Below are 15,622 nucleotides of genomic sequence, written 5' to 3' on the forward strand. Positions count from 1 at the left end.
ACCTTGTTGGGCATTTTCTGCTTCAGAAAGGATTAGTTTAGATTTCATCATAAAAAAAATATCTTTCTGAAATTCACTCCCACCAGTGGAGCTCTAGCATTTAATCTTGCTCATCCCTGCAATTTATTCTCCTGCAATTCTCCCTAACGTCTTTACATCATTGTCAAACTGAAGAAATCTTTCAGTTCTATGTCTTTGGCAGAGTCTGAATCTGTACAGAATGAACATGAATTATATTCTCTTGTGTCTTTGAAATGCAGAGATTAGTAATGGAGACTAAGTTCAAGGTTGGTAAAAGCATCCTAAATGTCTCTGAAGCCTTGGATTAGCACCTCCCTGTCAGCAACACTCATTTCTATGTCTCCAGCCAAGGCCTCCCCTCTGAGCTCTAGACTCAGGTGTCTTCATCCCTATGAGAATTCCACCTAGATATTTTGCAGGCATTTTAAACATAGCAGGCCCCAGATTCAAGAGCCATCCTTTAACTGTCCCATCAATAAGTTTTGCTCCTTCTGCATGTCCATCTGCACAACTGCATCCAACCAGGTGCTCCAGACAGGTTCTTGGAATTTACTCTAGAACCCCCTAGAGCTCCTCGGTCACCAAACCTCAGTGTTTTACCTCCAGGTGGATACTGAATCCCTCCCACTCCTCTCCTCCTCTGCCATCACCACACGCCTCCCACCAGTGGGGCCACAGTCCCAGGGCGCTCTCTCTCTACTACAATAGCCTCCGGGCTCATCTCTCATCCTCCATCTGCCCTCTTTCTACATTCCTGTTATCATCTCTTCAAAATAACAATTCCTCTGCCTAAGACTGAAATACCCTTGGAACAAGGCTAATGCCCTGTGTGAGCGGTGCCTGCCTCCATGTGTGCCTGGCCTCTGGGGTTGTCCCTTCTCCAAGCTCCAGCCACATGGCCTTTCATTCAGACCTCTGTGTGGCAGTCACTCTCAATGGCTCATCTAACACTGTAGCCAGCCTTCACTTTCTTTCCCATTTGCACTGCAAAGCTTGGCAGAGCTAAATCCAGTTTCTCCCGGCTCAGCTGAAACTGTGTTTGCCCCAGTGCTGGGCTCCCAGCAATGAAACAAGATGTTTGTCAGGTGCCTGTAGCATAGATATGCACTCTCAATATAAACGGGAAAAATGTCACTGGTGACACCCCTTCCACATTCTACTTGCTCTGAATGTCAGTGTCAATTCGGGATGATGGTGCCTACCTTGTAACCATAAGGGCAGAGTAAGCCAGTGGGAGAAGCTAAGGAATTGTGGGCTGTCTCCCGGCAGACTCACATTATATCCTTGTTCTTCATGATCATATTTGTCATTACAGATAATTAAGAGTATTCAGGACAATTATCAGCCTTAATTAAATACATTACCACTGAATTTCAGGTCTTCATCTGCAAATAAAAGTGGGGCTCAGACTGTCTCCTAGAGCACCTCAGACCTGAAATTTTATGATTCCAAGACAATGGCATTACAGTTACATAGCTTCTGGTCAGAAGAGAATGAAGAGAATTAACTCTTAGAGACATAAAATGTGCTTTGATTTATGTGCTGCTGATATCACTAAAAACAAACACATGTTCTTTCTGTGGTTCCCAACACTGTTACTATGGATACTGGTGGTAATGGCAGGTAAACCTGCAAAACCATGCATTAGAGTGTTGTAAAGAAAGTGGGAAGACAAGGAGATAAAGAGAGTAGGTAGTCGCCAGCTATTATCTAGGTATTTATGTCCCTTGACATCAACTGTGGAGTGTAATTGGCATCCAAACACCTGAGCCCTGATGTTTTTATTTCCTCATGTCAGGTCAGTTTGTATCAGGACAAAATATTAAGAAGGATGCCCTTCTACTCCATAATGCACTATAAATAACTCAAAAATACATGTCCATTAGCAATGGAAGCATTTGTTCATGGACTGCTGTGGGTTTGTCAGAAAAGCAGACTGGTGGGCATGAAGTTGATAATGTGGTGGGGCATGTGTTCTTTATTCTCCTAAAACTCAGCCATCCTACCCTAGACAATGAAGAATGACTGAATGTTGCTATTCTTAAAATCCCTTAGAACACATTTAGATTCACAGAACAACTGACCTGAGAGCACAGAGTTCCCTGTACCACCCTTACTCCTACCTCCACACTATTTTTCTGATTGTGAACATTTACATTAGCCTGGTGTATGAACTACAATTAATGAGCCAATACTGATTAATTAGTTTCATTTAAACTCTGTTCCTAACTTAGATTTCCTTAATTTTTACCTGTTTTCTCTTCTAGAATCACACCCAGCCTGCCACATTGCATGTGTTATGTCCTTAGCTCCTCTGGGATAAAATACCATCTTGAGCTTTTCTTGTCCAGGACCTTGATAATTGTAAAGAACACAATTCTGGGATTTTGTAGGATAGAGACTGGAATTTTTCTGATATTCTCTAATGATTAAACATGGGTCACAGGTTTGGTCAGAGAGGTAAGATGCAATGGCCATCACATCATCTACATTGTTCCCACAGGTTTTAGGACTGATGTGCTGGCCTTGGTCACTTGGCTGAAGGAGCACTTGTCCTCCTCTGCAAAGTTACTTTTTCCCCCACCTTTCCATGCTGACTCATAAGAAAGCCCACTATACACAACCCCCACTTAAAGGATGCCCTACTTTAGAGTGAGAAGTTACATAATTCTGTTGGAATTTTCTACATGAAATAATTGTCCATTCTCTATCATTTAATAAATCATGTATGTATGTCAGAATGTACTTGTAGAGATTTAGTGCTCTGGTGTATGGTATCATATAATTTATTTAACTTGTCTCCAAAATTTTCCAGCTTTAGCAACTGGTAATCACTTTGGCTGGATCCTGGAACCCTTAAATATATGCCCAACAATGGAGTTGTGTGTGTGTGTGTGTGTGTGTGTGTGTGTGTAGGTATTGTTTTAATGCTAGTGCTACAAGAAACTCTGGACTCATCTTTTGTTTTCTGCCCCAGTCCTAGAACTAGTCATTTTCCCAAGGACCTCTGATTCCTTTTATTGGAGAACAGTGTTAAAAATAAAACTGAGTGTGAGGTGTGTTCATGGGCTGCATATTTCTTGTAGATCATCTTGGTTGTCCAACTCAGCTGACAGGGAAATACATGTATGTATACTAATGCATGCACATACACATGTCTGTAGATATTTCTCTTACTAAGGCTCTGTATCTGTTAAGTGAAATGTGAGTTTTCCATGGTGACTTCTGCTCTAACCCACTGACATATATATCATTCTAGCCTCTTATTCTTTCTTACCTGTCTATAAATTCTCACCCCATGAGAGATTTAACTTTCAGCCTCCACTGCCCTCTTTCTCAATTGTTCACTTCCAGTATGTATGTATATCATAAATTTAAATATATTCCTCTGGGAAAGTTTGTCTATTTCATTGGTTATGATAAATCCCTTTTTGCTTTAAAGACTTCTTTTACAAAGATATTTAGGTCAACATCTTTGCCTCCTTTCTGTAAGGCCGTTTTGCATAGTTGTAATAAGCTAGAAATCTTAACACAGCATGTATTTCTTTCTGAGATACCTTGCCTCTCAAATTATGTTCCTTTAAACTTGCTACAAAGATCAATTGTATTTAACAAATAGTTATATGTCCATAATTGGAGTGCAGCATGCAATAGTTTTATTGCCCTAAAATTTTCTTGTATTTCACCTTCTCATCCTTATCCATCACAAACTCTTGGCAATTGATGGTTACTTTACTGCCTCTAGAGTTTTACACTTTGGAACCATATAGTATAAAGTCCTTACAGTCTGGCTTCCTGTAATCTGCACTTAAATTCCTCATCTTGCCATTGCTCGATAGCTCATTTCATTTCACTGCAGAATAACATTCCATTTTAGAGTGGTATCATGTTATTTTATTCACTTATTGAAGAATATCTTGGTTGATCCATGTTTTGATTATCACATATAATAAAAGGGATATCCCATCATCTTGCCATATTCCACTTGAGCAATTTCCAGATACTCTCCCACTCATGGGCAGGGGAATATTGAAAGACATGAGCAACGGATCACAAGGATCATCAGTGGTCACCATCTGGAGTATCTCCACCACATAAATAAATTACCATCTTATCATTTCCCATTATAGGGCACCTGGGTATACCCATAACCCATGAATCAACTGCTAGATCCAGGGTCTGAAGGTGAGGTCTTGAAAGAGCACAAAAAAAAAAAAAAAAAAAGAAAGAGCACCCAGGGAACTGTCCTGAGTGCTGAGGTCCAGGAGTGAGTTTTCTGCCTTCTTTGAGCTCATGGTACTGATGGTCTAGTGGAAGAACTCAGGGCGTAGATACATACATAAATTTACGAAGATAAAACTAAGATTATTTCAGATTGACAAGGTGCTCCTTACACTGGATAATGGGGCAGGAAGAAACTGGGGTAGGGATGTCTTAGAATGGTCAGAGAAGACTGCCTGGGACACAAGTTGAGATGGGAGAAATGGGGAGAGGTCAGCCTGGAACATCTGAATTGACAGACTTTTAGCCTGTAATAACAAAGAAGAAAGAGGTGAGATGAAAATAAGTCTGGTTATCAAGGAAGCAACTGATGTCTTTGTAACTCTGAAATAGTGAGCAAGACTATAAAGTGTAAGAAATAAGTGGGAAAGAAACAGGGTTCTGAAGAAATTTTAGTCTTTGTTATGACTCAGCTTGAAGACTATCTCAAAGAAAGAGTTAGTCCTTCAATTCACAGACAGGATTCCTGAATATTCAGAGGAAAGCCATGTCCTTTTAGATTTGTATTCACCTGAAATTATAAATAGGGTTTACAAATCATCAATAACCTCTCAATGGTGCGTACATGTATTCCAGGTCTGTAGTTTAATTACCAACATATTTCAATTAGTAAACTAGAGAAGATAGATAAGATTCCCAACGTAAGAAACAACCTCTTCAACCTCTACAGAAAGGTAGGATCAGAAGTCCCTGCAGACAGGACCAAGATTTTCCTTAGAAACAGTTCTTAAACATGATGAAAATGCTGTACAATTAAGTGTTACATGAAAAAATTCCAAAGTGTTATGAGGACAGTGAGCTGGATCAATTAATGTCCTAGAGAAATTTTAAGGAACACTTCATATATGAAATCACACTTGCATTAAACCTTGAGGATTAAGGAGGAGTTTGCCACTCATAAAAAGGGCAGTATGGTGATTTTCCCTTCATGCTGTGGGAATCTATTTCTACCTTAATATAAAATAGACGCTACAATTAAGATCAGCTCAAGTGGAGTTTTTCACTCCTGATGTAGGCTTTTGGTTTCCATTTGCAAGTAACTTAAAAGTTCATCCTAAATATTCTGAGATTATCATAGGTCCCAAGACACAATTTTTTACATGATAAAGGCCTGTAAGTAGCATGTCATATTGGGAAACTCTTGGCTTTGCAAGTAAAGACTAACTTGATTCCTAGTGATTTCCTTTTGAAGATAGAAGGTTTCTTCAATTATTATATGGCAGCTCCCAGACTGATAAGGTCTTGGGAGAAAGTGTTTATGCTGATAGTAACCTCCTGGTGTTCAAACACTACAGTCGATGGAAAGGGGGAAAAAAAAGAAGAAGAAGAAGACAATAATTAATGGCACCCCTGAAAATTGGTTTAATTCAATAAACAGTTTACAAACGAGCAATATAAATTCTGACCCCCCACTGGCTTTGAAATGTCATAGTTCTCTAGGAACTGCCAGTAACAACTCTAAAAGAGCCACAGATAATTAACCCTAAGAAAAGTTACCAAGTTACAAATGAGTTTGAGGTGCTGCCTAAATGTCAACCGTGGTGTCCCTAAAGGGCCCTTTCTGCAGGGTCACAGAAAGGGTAGTCAGGGCCCAGGGCCTCCTCTCCCTTCAAACCCCCAGCCCTCTTCCCGCTGTGGGAAAACCGCGAGAGGAGGGTGAATGCGTGCCCCATTCAGACCTGGCACCCCTGTGGCTGAGACCCCGGGACCCACACAAACCTGAGCGTGGTTCTGGTTTGGGCCAGGCTGGCTTGGGCCCCAAAGGCTTCACTCCCCAACCCCAGAGAAGGCAGCGAAGAATGAAGACCTGCTGAGACATCTCCAGCATCAGGCGAGAAGCCAAGAAGCCAAGAAGCTGAGGAGGCCACAGAGCAGGTGCGGCCTGGCTGTGCTGACGCCGGGCCAACCCTGGGCCTGGGAAGGGCAGACCTCCCGCACTCTCAAGGCGCCATCTTGGCCAGCAGAAGCAGCCTCTGGGGAAGAGTTTCCGGAAGTCCCACCCACTAACTTCCACCCACACCTCATTGGACCCACCAGTCACATGTCCACAGGGGCTGCTGGGGAGGTTTTGGTTTTGTCTCTAGGTGCTTTACAATAGCAGAGGAACACAACCAGGGTTCTGTGAATGAAGAAGAGAATTTAAAAGACTGATAACACAGAGCAGGTGAAGAGGGCCAGCACCTGGGAAATCCCATGCATCCTTGTACGGAAGGTAAAATGGAACAATCACATGAAGACACTTTGACAACTTCCTATCAGCTTAGCTCACTAGTTACCAGGAGGTCTAATAGCAGTGCTGGGGGCTTACCAAGAAGATGAAAAATGCAAAACTTGGCACATGAATATTTTGTAGCAGCTTTGCTCATAATAACCAAAACCTGGAAACTAGCCAAATGAGTGTCAGCATGTGACAGGAGAAACAAATGGTGGTAAATGTACTCCCAATAACAAAATTCTGCACAGCTTTATAAAAGAGCTGAGCTTCTGATTCACATAATGACACAAAGCATTATGTGACATCTCAAAGCATTTGCAGAGTAAAAGAACCTAGACACAGGTGTTGTATGCTTCTGCTTATGTGATACTACAGGAAAAATTCTAATTGAGATGGACAGAGAACAAGTGAGCATATGCCTGGGACAAGAGTTTATGTATATGCTGACTGAAAGAGAAAATGAGGGGATTTGGGGGATGATAGACATATTCAAAATCTTAATATTGATGGTGAATTTTCAGTATAGATGTATATATTTGTCCAAATGCATGAAAACACACATTTAAATGGATATACTACATAAAAATTATATCTCCATAAATTTGATTTTTTAAAAAAAAGTTCCATGAATTTGATAAGCCAAAAATGTAAAACACATAAATCCATCCCAAATGTCACCACTCATCATCCACAGCATTTCCACCACAGTCTAATACAACTATCATCTTCTGCCTAGAGAGCCGGAACTAACTTCCTTGTACCCACTTCACAGCCCTTCATGTCTGACCTCTCATGGCAGCTAAGGTGAACCCCTAAAAACTGTGGATCTAGTCATTGTTATCCCGGGCCTAAAAATCTTCAACATTTCCTCTAGATTAGAACATAAACTGTGGTTTTTCTATTGGTATATCAAAGACTATGCTCAGCAGTGAATCACAGGAAAGCCCCAAGTTATAGCTTTAAAGAATACAAGTTTGTGGTAGACTAGTATTACCAAACTAATACCACATCTAGTATTAGACCTCCAGATCTTCCTGTTACTGTAGTGTGCCAAAAAAAAAAAAAAAAAATCCACTCCTAAGTCAGCTCATGGTCTAAGACAGACACTGGAGCTCAAACCATTATACCCACATACCAGCTACTATGAAATAAGAAGCCCTACCACTGCTATTAGGAACACATCAAGGAAAATTTTAAGCACTCATATTTTTTATATATCATAAGTTACTCACAAGGCACACCTGACGGAAGGAAAACAAAAGCAAGAAAATATGGTCAATTTTTAGCAGAGCTGAAAAATCTCTCTCTATTCCTGAGGAAGAAAGGGAAGGATGGCTATTGGGAGCAGCCACAAATGATCCATCAGGGTCCACACGGGTCTCTGCGTCTCATCCCATCTCTCCAACTCTCCACCTCCTTCTTTCTGCCACCTGACCAACTAACCATCCTCCACCATGCCAAGCTGGTCATAGCTTAACTTGTCTTCTCCTGCCTGCCTGGAAACCTCCTCCTAAGTTCTTCTCTCCCTTCCTTATGTCTCTGCTCCAAGTCAGCCTTCAGGACCATCCCTCTAAAAATTTTTCCATCTACTATTCCCTCATCTGGTTCATTCTGTCTGCTTCTGGACACCAGGTTTGCTTTTTCAAATTACCATAAAAGAAGAAAAATGTCCCACTTATGCAATTTTAAAGTTCTAGAGGGAAATAAGGCCCTGCTTTTAAGTAGCAGAGAGCATGTTTGTGAAAAGCTGGGTCTCCCTCTTCTGTCTGAAAACCTTCAATCTCAAGGACAGTGGGTTCCCAGGGGATTCCAAGCTGTGTCTAATGCTTTTAGAAAGCAGAAGCAACTTTTCAATTTCACTTGGCAATTTCCTTCCCTGCCAGCCTATAGCCGGGCTTCAACTATTTTAGTCAGGAAGGAGGGCAGGAGTGGCTCTCCACCCAGAAGCCCTGAAAGGAGAGATAAGGCAGGAAATGGCACCCTAGGCCTGCTGCTCTGAGTCTCAGAGTTGAAGCCATGCTTCTGTACTCCTCCTGTGGCCCTGTGGCCACTGAGCCCAGGGAACCACCCTAGGTGCACCTGCACTTACTAAAGACAGCCTGATACTCTGCCAGTAATACTACTCCCAGAGAAAGCTCCAGTCACTTGTACTAGGTTTGCCCTTGGAAGTCTCTACACACCAAGAACCTGTACATTCCCACGGATGACATGAAAGGCCTGAAGGACCAGGGCCTGGGAAAGATGGTTCTGTTAACCAGACTGGCACCTGCCTCAGCAGACAACAGCACCACTGNCGCCCCAGCCCACCTGTGCAGGGCTCCAGCCCTCTTCCTTCTCCCGCCAGCTCCTGCTGGATCCCGCCTGATCCCCACCCGCTCCATCCCCATCAGCTCTGGGGGTGCCAACAACCCGCTCCCGCGCCTCTTTTCCTGCTCTGTCTCCGGAATCCTCCCTTCTCCTGGCTGACCACCTTCTTCACAGCGTCCCAGGCCCCGCCCCCGACACTGGGAGAGAACCCACCAGGAAAGAGGAGAATGTGAGCGCATCTTCTGGTACCTAGGTGTCCGTGCGGGGAAGAGAAGAGGTGGAGGGGAGGGGGCGGCTTCTCAGTAGGAATCCGCTCCTCCAGCCAGGAACTCATTTTAGCACCCCCATCATTTCTGCTAGGAGTGGCAGCCTTGGAGAATTCTGCCCAGGACGCAGCGATGTGGAGATGAGCATGCCTCTTCCCTCGTTCTGAGTCCCTGAGGGCAGTGGTCAGGCACTTGTCAAACCCAACTGTGGGTTCCGCCTTGCTCTGGTCTTGAGTACTGCTGACAAGAGAGATGAAATGTCCTGTGACTTAGTATGGAAAGATTTGCAGTTACTTTTTTTTTTTTTTTTTTTTGGTCCTGGGGATTGAACTCAGGGGCACTCTTGCCAGTGAGCCACACACATCCCCAACCCTATTTTGTAATTTATTTAGAGACTGGGTCTCACTGAGTTGCTTAGAGCCTCACCTTTGCTAAGGCTGGCTTTGAACTTGCATTCCTCCTGCTTCAGCCTCCCAAGCCTCTGGTATTACAGGCATGCTCCACAGTGCCCAGCTGTAGTTACATTTTTAAACAGGAAAAAAGTAAGATATATATTCCATATGAGACCTGTTGACTGATATGTCAGGGAAGGCGACGGGGACACAGGCATGTAGAAGGTCTTCAATGGATGCTCTTTCTGTGCTGTCTGGTTTCCTAGGAAGCTTGCATTGTCAAGTGAGGAAAGCAAATATGAGTCCTCTTCTGACATCCCTGCCACTGTTGTTATTTCAATGCTGAATCAGGCAAGGGACACTGGACTGCTCTCCCCACCCTACCCCAATGTCTTTTTCCCCCTGATCCACCCAGCTGCCTCCTGCAGTTAATGATGCTCAAGCAAACATGGACCCTGGGGGAGTCTGGACCTCCTGAGAGGATTAAACCTCCTGAGAGGTTTAAAAAGAGGTTTCTGGGCAACCAGAAACCTGCAGAGAATGGTCAGAATGCAGCTGCAGCCCCTCCCCAAGCCAGCAGCACTGGCCCTAGTCCAGAGCCAACAAAGAACAAAGCAAGGATACGACCCAGGCTGTCAGAGTGACTGCGGTGAGTGAAGGGTGAGTGGACTGACACCAATCCCCTGAGGACCTTGTTTTCCAGATGCCACACTGGAGGAGCTCCAGGGCCATCCTTGGGGACAGGCAGCATCACAAGAATGTGAATCTCAGGGGAGACATAATTGAATGAAGATCTGATTGTGTTGCCAACTGCTGTGTGCTCAGCCTCCGAGATGAAAAAGAGTAGCCATTGCATCTTTGCCATGATGTGAATTAAAGTAACAGCCATTGGGTACGTGCACTATTTATACAGTAATAAGCTCCAGGGTTGGTCGTGTGTTAAGATGTCATCAAGAGCCATGTGTGATGGGTCACATGACATGGATAGTCATCAAAGAGATCAGAACTCTTTGGCTCAAAAAAGAAATGAAATAATTGCTGAAAAAAATGAGAAGCCAGGCAAAGCCAAATAAAATACTCACAGTTATTATTAAAAGTTCATGTGCCAACTTTTGGGTTGGGGTTGAAATAAGATTTATTTTTTAATAGTAATCTGTAAGACAATAGCAAGAAGAGTTTGTTCTTACCTCTAATTTTCTTAGCTGTGTGACATTGAGAAAGTTGTCTAAACCATGCCTGACCTAGTATGGCTTTCAGATGGAGGATGCTATTATGATCACATCTTCCTAAGGCAGAATGTGAGCATTAAGTGAAATGGTTATGTAGAGTGTTTAATGCTAGTACAGAATAACTGCTTTTTAAATGTTGGGGAGTACTACTCTTTCTGACCACCATGCATATATATCCACTCCCCTCTGTATAGTTCCTGATGAATTGAGTATAAACTCTACATGGGTTTTATTACTTCACTTAAATGTCAGAGTGAGCCTGACAAGTGCTAAGAAGATGTGTTAGTACAGATTTACTAACAACCAAGAGAGAATGCCTTAGAATTATAAAAGATTTAGGAGGAGAAATACCAGTAGAGGATAAAAGGGATAGCAGGGGTACCAGAGAGAATGGAGAGAGTCTTCAGGAAGGAGTGCAGGACTGATACCTAGAAAAGGGCAGGAGGCAGGGCAGAGGACTATATGGCAGTGTGGTCAAGCCACAGTCCCTGCTCAGTGACTCCTAGCTAGTGGGAAGGTCTGCCTTAGCACAGGGCCTTGCTTGGCATAGTCTGGGAGCAGGTTCAGGAAGTATGGTTTCTGTAAATGTATGGAGTGGAATGGAGAAGACAGTGGCCAAGCAGCCAATCAGAGCCCAGTGCTTCCAGGCCACACAGATCTGCCAGGAATGCCTGCCCAGGAAGTAACCCCTCTGTGGCTCTCATGAGTCTGTTCTTCTGAGACTAGTGAACCAAGGGCATCCCATGTTCTTATGGATCTCAGGGCTTCCTCTTCCACTCTGCGTTCCAACTGTCCCTCACCTTCAGTGCCATCTCAGTAGCATGCCTTGTGGCAAGAGGTGAGCCTGCATTCCTGAAGGGTCTGATCAGGGTCAGGTCTGAGTTACAGTGGCACCGTTCTGTTAAAATGCAACAAGGCACTAAAAGAGATGTCTCACCTGGACCCCACACATACTTCTCCCTCCTCTCACTGGTAGAAGCAGCCTTGCCTGTTCTTGTTGATCAAGGTCAAGTACCTTCTTTGAAGTTCTGCTGGCCTATGGACACAAGGGACCCACAGTGCCCTGGTGATAGCTGCACCTTGCAGTTCCATGGGACACCCACTATACACCCTGATAGGGTCATGTGAAGAAGCTGGGGATGGGGGCTGATACAAAGCCACTGGGTCCCATGAGGGTCAAGGGCTTCTGCTCCTGTCACTTATTCAGTGCCTCTGTCCTGCTAAGATCAGGCCCAGATAAGTCTTTTTCTTGTTTTAGAGAAAGGAGTATTGCTGGGCCCTTCTGCCGTGAAGATTCTGCAGTTCTAACAGAATGCGCCCATCATGGGAATGTCCATAAACATGGCCCCTTGTTTCTGGGGGTATATTGGTCCATATCTACCAGCGCCCAACAAGAGCTGCTTCTTTAAAAATTGTAATACATTGCTTGGACCTCAGAAGCCCAGTGCTTGTCTTGCGATTCTATTGGGATTTTCATAATTTTCATGTGGCATCTTCGTTCCCACTGACATCCCTTACACTGTGGTCCGCAGAGGTGTCTAGCTCAATCACCGGAGTGGATTGCACCAAGTGCTGCATGACTGTGGAGCCCTTTTCTGTCATTGCCCTGCTCATAGCCAGCAGCTAGGCATGTCACATGGTCCTGTGTGCCAGAGTAATATCCCTGAGTGCACAGTGTGTTTTCTCTGAAGCACAAAGAAGCCCAGTAGATGTTGTGTTCCCTCCTTGGAACAGACACAGCAATGTGTTGTCCAACCCAGAAAGGATGCTCTGCACACCTGTGTGCAGTGGATACCAATCAATTCTGCAAAGTGTGTCCCTGAGTCTTCACACCCTCTGGAGCCCAGGGGTCTTCCAAGGCCCCCAGTATCCTAGTCATTGTCTACCATTCTACCCTGTTGATGCAATGGGCACAGGAGATGTTCACTGGAATGCACAGAACACCTGGACATCCAGACTGTGGGTGTATACATCCGCCTCACCTAAGACAATGCTATAATTTGCCCATCCCACATGAATCCAAAAAGAATCCGAACAGTGTCATAGAGTGCAGTTGAAAAAGTGGTGTTAGACCTTTGGAGTCCACACACAATCTTAGAATCCCTGCATCCTTCGGTATTTTGTATCTTTGACTTTCTATGTTGCCAAATTGCTTCCCGGGGTGGTAATGCCATTTTGCAAGTTGCATTTGAAGTTAGAAGACTTCTCAACTTTCTAAAATAAGAGGATATTCCAGTAACAAGTCCTTGTATATCTTAGTTAGGGGTGACACAGTTCTGGCTTGATTTGATAGCTCTGCAGTTGGTGTTTTGTCTTTCAGAGAAACACTCCTCTTTATGGCTCACCATTTAATTTCCCTGCTGTCAAGAGGCAGAATCAAGTTATTCCTCTTTTTTTAAAGAATGATCTAAGCAGGAATAATGAATGCAAAATGCTGTAGTTAAACATCAGCAGATCAACTGATGGATCGGCTCTCACTTAGATTATGCTATAAATGGAAAGAAAGTGATATTTAATCATTTGCAAAAAATAGAAGCAGTGGTGATGGATTTGGTGTACTTTGACTGTGAGCGACTCATTATGGCAAATTGCTATTTTCCAGTTAATAGAGGAAATAAAAAGGGCAAGGCAGAGAAAAGTCATTGCTTTCAAGAGCACGCCATGTCCCCTGAGCTGTTTATATATATGAAGTATCACTGGTTAAATGTTAAGGGCTGGAACAGGTCTTCCCAAGTTCATAAGTCGAAGTCCTAAACACGAGTGCTTGAGATAAGAATATATATGGAGAATAGGTATCCAAATAGGTAAGACCGGTAAGATAGGGTCCTTACAGTGGGCCTGATCCAACCTGGCAGGTGTCCTTATAAGAAGAGACTTGGTCACACACACCCAAGGTTGGCCACCTGAGGACATGGGAGAAGGCAGCCATTTGGAAGCCCAGGAGAGAGGTCTCAGAAGCAATCAGACTCACTGATCTTGCACTTTTGGCCTCCAGAGTAGTGAGACAATAAATTTCTTCTTTCTACCCCCTCTTTCCCAGTCTACAGCACTTGATTTTGGCCACCTGAGCAAACCAGTAAATAACATCGGCAGATTTGGAACCTCTGTGTGGCAGGGTTGGTTGGGGGATTGCACCCCATAAACTGGCTTCGCTCCCCTGAAGTGTGAGTGGTGTTGTTTTCATTTGTTCCAACGTTGTTCAAAACCAGTTTTGAAAAAGTAAAAAAAAAAAATACACATTTCAGGAAACTCTGGTGTTTGACCACGGCCAAACGTTCTAGAGCTGCTGGTGGCCATGCCCTGGGGATGAGGCCTGGGCTCACCACAGGCCCTTCCACAGCTGCTGTGTCCCTGAAAATAATGTTGGACCTTAATTGACATTTACCACAAAGAATGCAGTAGTGTGTGTGTGTGTGTGTGTGTGTGTGTGTGTGGTGTGTATTGTGTGGAGTGTGTGTATGATGTGTATGGTGTGGAGTGTGTGTGTGTGTGTGTGTGTGGTGTGAGTGGTGTGGTGTGGAGTATGTGTGCCATTTTTATAAGAGAGATATTTGTCACCACCACTTATTAGCAAAGTGTCCTCGAACAAGCTATTTTTAAACTCTTTTTTAAAAATTTTTTTAATAATATTTATTTTTTAGTTTTTGGCGGACACAACATCTTTGCTTGTATGTGGTGCTGAGGATTGAACCCGGGCCACACGCATGCCAGGTGAGCACGCTACCGCTTGAGCCACAAACTCTATTTTTTTCACATTTAAAGTAGGGCAAATATTATACCAATCTGGGTCTGACCACAAACTGACCACAAACTCCATGGACTTTAAACAGGAGAAAACAATCCTCTCAGTCCTGCCTGGGGGCTGGCAGAGTAACATCAGTTTCACTCAGTGGAATGCAGGACTACCAGTGCTCCGAAGGCTCCACAGGAGAATCTGTTCTTGGCCTCCTCTGATCCTGGGGTGTGTCATAGCCTGACTTAGGGCTGTGTCCCTGCTGTCTGCCTCCGTGGTTGTCTTGCCATCTCCACTCCTGTGAATACCCCTCGCCCTTTCTCTTCTTAGGACGCGTGTGATGGCATCCAGGGACTATATTAATTTCTTATGGCTGTGTTAGGGTCAGCTTTCCCTAACTGTGACAAAAGCAGTGAGATAATCAAATGACAAAGAGAAAAGGTTTCTTTTGGTTCACAATTTCAGAGGTTTCAAGGGGTCATTTGTCCCTGCTTCTTGGGCCTGTGACCAGGGAGCCTATCAGGGTGGGAGCACATGGCAGAGGAAGCTGCTCAACTCATGGCAGCTGGGAAGCAAAGGAAGAAAGAGACCAGGGTCCCAAAAGCCTCTACCAGGACACACCCTGATGACCTAGGACCTCCCTTAGGCCTCACCCCCTGGAGCCACCACCCTTCTCATAGTGCCATGGGCTGGAGACCAGGCCCCAGTTCAAGGGACTTGGAGGAATATTCAGGATCCTGACTATAGCACGTGGCCTGTGTTGACAGTGGAGAAAAGGAGGCCAGTAAGACGCTATGTCCCTGAATGGCCCCTCTCCATTCCTAAGAAGCCAACCGGGTTAAGGGATCAATGAACGCAATCCTGGGAGGGAGAAACATCCAGATAAATGTGATCTCTGAGGATACTGGTGCTCCCTCTCAGGTGCTGAGAATCAGGGCAAGTTCTATGGTCTTCCCTGCAGAAAGCTGCTTCTCCCCCACACACCAAGGTCTTCAGGATGCTGGCTGCACAGAGGGCCAAAGCCACCCACTGGCGATGCCTCTGCTTCTGGAGCCTATGACCTTCTCTCTCTGCAGTGACAGGCGTAGAGCACAGCACTGGGGAGGGATAAGTGCTCTGCCACCTGCCGCCACTGGATGAAGCACAGGAGGGACACAGGTGCTGCTCTCTGCTGAAGG

Source organism: Marmota marmota, unplaced genomic scaffold (genome assembly GCF_001458135.2).
Source record: "Marmota marmota marmota unplaced genomic scaffold, marMar, whole genome shotgun sequence".
In the NCBI taxonomy this organism is placed as follows: domain Eukaryota; kingdom Metazoa; phylum Chordata; class Mammalia; order Rodentia; family Sciuridae; genus Marmota; species Marmota marmota.